Below are 4498 nucleotides of genomic sequence, written 5' to 3'. Positions count from 1 at the left end.
TCCCCCCACCCCACCCCGCCTAGGAGAAGTTTTTCCCTTAGAAGAATTTTTCCCTTATTAGATTTTCTTTCCTTTTCCCCACTTAGGATCTTTCCACTTTTTCCCTTAGATAGCTTTCATAGGAAACTTTTTACGCTTAGCAATAAATGCTATAATAACTTCTCTAATCGTCTTTTCTTCCTGAGATCTCAGACTAGCAGGCATAAGTTAGAGCCCAGCAGTTCCTGCTGAGATAGAACAAAAACCACATTGCCTAATCCTCTGCTGTTAGGCTACAGGTGTTAATCACCTAAGCCAGCAGTCTTTTACCCCCAGAAGGAGCGAGAAATTTTTAGGACTTTTTAGACGTTATTATCAGCATTTCAGTACAGGTCAGAGAGCCAGAAAGCCCTGAGACCCTCAGACTTTAAAGCCATCACCTGAGCCCTTCTCTGGGCCCCTGCCACTACCCTTTCCAGGCCAGGAGGCTCCCAGCACATTAATATCTTTCAACAACAATGGACTTAATTCACCGATAAAATGACACAGGCTAACAGACTGGATACATAAACAGAATCAGTCATTCTGCTGCACACAAGAAACACACTTCAGCAACAAATATAGACACTGTGTCAGAGTAAAGGGCTGGAAAAAGGTGTTCCAAGCAAGCAGACCCAAGAAACAAGCTGGAGTAGACATTCTAATGTCTAATAAAATAGACTTTCAACCAAAAGTAATCAAAAGAGAACAAGAAGGACACTTCATACTCATCAAAGAAAAATCCACCACAATGAAGATGCGAGGGCACCCACATTTGTATAAGAAACTTTACTAAAACTCAAAACACACACTGATCACACACAATAACAGTGGGGGACTTCAACACACCACTCTTACCAATGGACAGGTCATCAAAATAGAAAATAAACAGAAACAGTGAAACTAGCAGAAGGGGTGAACCAACTGGATTTAACAGATAGATACAGAACCTTTCACCCCAAAACAAAAGAATATATCTTCTTCTCAACACCTCACAGAACCTTCTCCAAACTGATCATATAATTGAACACAAAACAAGACTCGACAGATACAAGAAGGTTAAAATAACCCCTTGTATTATATCGGATCACCATGGATTAAGGCTAGACGTCAGCAACAACAGAAGCAAGAGAAAACCCACATTCTGACCCTTCCAGTCTGCTCCTGTCCCTGAAGCAGCCCTAAGGCTTCACCTCTGCACCCAACTCCCCAAACCCAGCGGAAGCTGGACTCCGAGGAGTTCTAACATGCCCAGGAGTGTAGGTGAGTAGGTCGAAATCCCCCCTCCAAACAGGGAGTAATTTGGGACCCTCAGGAACCCAGGAACTCCCTAAAGGCCAGTGGCGTGGGACCCTTCCTATCTGCGCCATCACCTCGAGCAGCCTGATTGCTTCAGCTCTGCACCCAAGCCCCCAAAACACAGAGGAAGCTGGACTCCCAGGAGCTCTAACACATAGGAACATAGGATCATAGAATCATAGGATCTCAGGCGCTTGGGCACACAAGGATTTCAGAATCTCAGAAGCAGCCTGACTCCCAGGAGCTATCACAACCAGGATCTCAGGATCACAGGATCACAGAGACAGCTGGACTCTGAGGAGATCTGACACAGCCAAGATCACAGGACAGACAGGTTCCAGTCAGAGACAGTGAGTGAAGGTAGCACTAGAAATAACCAGAAGGTGAAAGGCAAGAACAAGAATGTAAGCAACTGAAATCAAGGTTACTCAACATCATCAGAACCTAGTTCTCCCACCATAGCATATCCTGAATACCCCATAAGACCAGAAAAGCAAGATTCAGATTTAAAATCACTTCTCATGATGATGATAGAAGACTTTAAGAAGGACATAAATAACTCCCTCAAAGAAATACAAGAGAACACATGTCAATAGGTAGATACCCTTAAAGAGGAAACACAAAAATCCCTTAAAGAATTACAGAAAACACAACCAAACAGGTGAAGGAATTGAACAAAACGATTCAGGACATAAAAGTGGAAGTAGAAACAATAAAGAAATCATAAAGGGAGACTACTGAGGAGACAGAAAACCTAGGAAAGAGATCAGTATTCATGGATGCAAGCATCACCAACAGAATACAAGAGACAGAAGAGAGAATCTCAGTTGCAGAAGATACCTTAGAAAACATTGACACCTTTCTAAGCTGCCACTCTATAAGGACGAACCCATGTTCAGCTTGAGCACCAAGATTGTGAAGCCCAATGGCGGGAAGCAGGACAAGTTCCAGTCTGGCATCTCTCAGGCACTGCTCAAGCTGGAGATGAACTCAGATCTCAAGGCCCAACTGCAGGAACTCAACATCACCACAGCAAAGGAAACTGAAGTTGAAGTATGAAGTGTAATTGAAGTATGAAGTGTAATTGAAGAAAGCTATCATAATGTTTGTACCAGTTCCTCAGCTTAAATCTTTCCAAAAAATCCAAGTCCGGCTAGTTCATGAATTGGAGAAAAAGTTCAGTGGGAAGCATTTGGTCTTCAGAGGAGGATTCTGCATGAGCCAATATGAAAAAAAAAAAAGCTATATGAAAAATAAGCAAAGTACCCCAGAAGCTACACCCTGGCAGGAGTGCATGATGCCATCCTTAAGGACTTGGTCTTCCCAAGTGAAATTGTGGGTAAGAGAATCCATGTGAAACTGGATGGCAGCTGGCTCATAAAAGTTTATTTAGACAAAGTACAGCAGAACAACATGGAACACAAGGTCAAAATTTTTTCTGGTGTGTACAAGAAGGTCACAAGCAAGGATATTAATTTTCAATTCCTGGAGTTTCAGTTGTAAAGAAAATGACTGAATGAAGTATCATTCATAGTAAAAAGAAAAAAAGAAAAGGAAAATATTAACACAACTGTAAAAGAAAATACAAAATGCAAAAAGGGCCAGTAATATCTTCAACAAAATTATAGAAGAAAATTTCCCTAACCTAAAGAAAGAGATGAACATAAAAGAAGCCTACAGAACTCTAAATAGACTAGATGAAGAAGTTCCCCATCACATAATAATCAAAGCAAAGAAAGAATATTAAAAGTGGTAAGGTGAAAAGATCAAGTAACATATGAAGGCAGACCTATCAGAATTACACCAAACTTCTCACCAGAGACTATGAAAGCCAGAAGATCCTGTACAGATGTCATTCAGACCCTAAGAGAACACAAATGTCAGCCCAGGCTACTATGCCCAGCAAAACTCTGAATAACTTGCAAAAACCAAGATATTCCATGTCAAAACCAAATTTATACAATATCTTTCCACAAATCCAGACCTACAAAGGATAATAGAGGGAAAATTCCAACACAAGGAGGGAAGCTACAATCTAGAAAAAGCAAGAAAGTAATCTTCAAAAAAACCCAAAAGAAAATAGCCACATAAACATAATTCCACCTCTAATTACAAAAATAACAGGAAGCAACAATCATTTTTCCTTAATATCTCTTAACATCAAGGGATTCAGTTTCCCAATAAAAAGACATAGATTAGTCTGAATATGTAAACAAAAACCAGAATTTTGCAGCATAAGGGAAACACACCTCAGTGACAAAGATAGAGACTACCTCAGAGTAAAAGGTTGGAAAAAATTTCTCCAAGCAAATGGTCCCAAGAAACAAGCTAGAGTAGTCATTGTAATATCAAATAAACTCTACTTTCAACAAAAATATTATTTAAAAAAGATGAGGAAGAACACTTCATACTTGTCTAAGCAAAAATCAACCAAGATGAACTCTCAATTCTGAATGTCTATGCTCCAAATGCTAGGGCACTCATATTTATAAAAGAAACCTTACTAAAATTCAAAGAACACATTTCTCCTCACACAATAATAGTGAAGGACTTCAACAGCACACTATCATCAATGGATAGATCATGGAAACAGAAACTAAACAGAAACACAGTGATGAAACTAACAGAAGTTATGAACAAAATTTAACAGATATTTATAGAACATTTCATCATAAAACAAAAGAATATACCTTTTTCTAAGCACCTCATGGTACCTTCTCCAAAATAGACCATATAATTGGTCACAAAACAGGCCTCAACAGATACAAAAAGATTGAAATAATCTCTTGTATTCTATCTGTTCACCACGGATTAAGGCTGGTCTTCAATAATTACAAAAACAGTGAGAAGCCCACAAACACATGGAAACTGAACAACACTATACTCAATGATAACTTGGTCAGGGAAGAAATAAACAAAGAAATCAAAGACTTTTTAGAATTTAATGAAAATGAAGGCTCATCATACCAAAACTTATGATACACCATGAAAGCAGTGCTAAGTGTTGCTGCCTGTTCGGGTCAGTCAGCAGGGTCTCCAGCGCAGGCGTGAGGATGCACGCTTCCAATTCCCGTTGTGTCCTTCACTGTATCCCGCTTACTGGAGCTCCAACGTTGAGGCACCACTTTGTAACTGCCCGTTCTGCTGCTCCCGTCCGCGGGTCAGGGCCTAGCAAGAGAGA

At 40.0% G+C, this 4498-nt stretch overlaps 1 pseudogene; it reads left to right on the top strand.

The window, feature by feature from the left end:
* The first annotated feature begins 2208 nt into the window (after positions 1-2208).
* Positions 2209-2820, top strand: LOC114636500 (annotated as a pseudogene).
* The last annotated feature ends 1678 nt before the right edge of the window (positions 2821-4498 follow it).

The sequence above is a fragment of the Grammomys surdaster genome, unplaced genomic scaffold (assembly GCF_004785775.1).
Source record: "Grammomys surdaster isolate TR1022 unplaced genomic scaffold, NIH_TR_1.0 124422, whole genome shotgun sequence".
NCBI classification, from domain to species: Eukaryota; Metazoa; Chordata; class Mammalia; order Rodentia; family Muridae; genus Grammomys; species Grammomys surdaster.
Note: the sequence above shows the minus strand (reverse complement) of the source record. Positions and strands in the feature narration are given on the sequence as shown.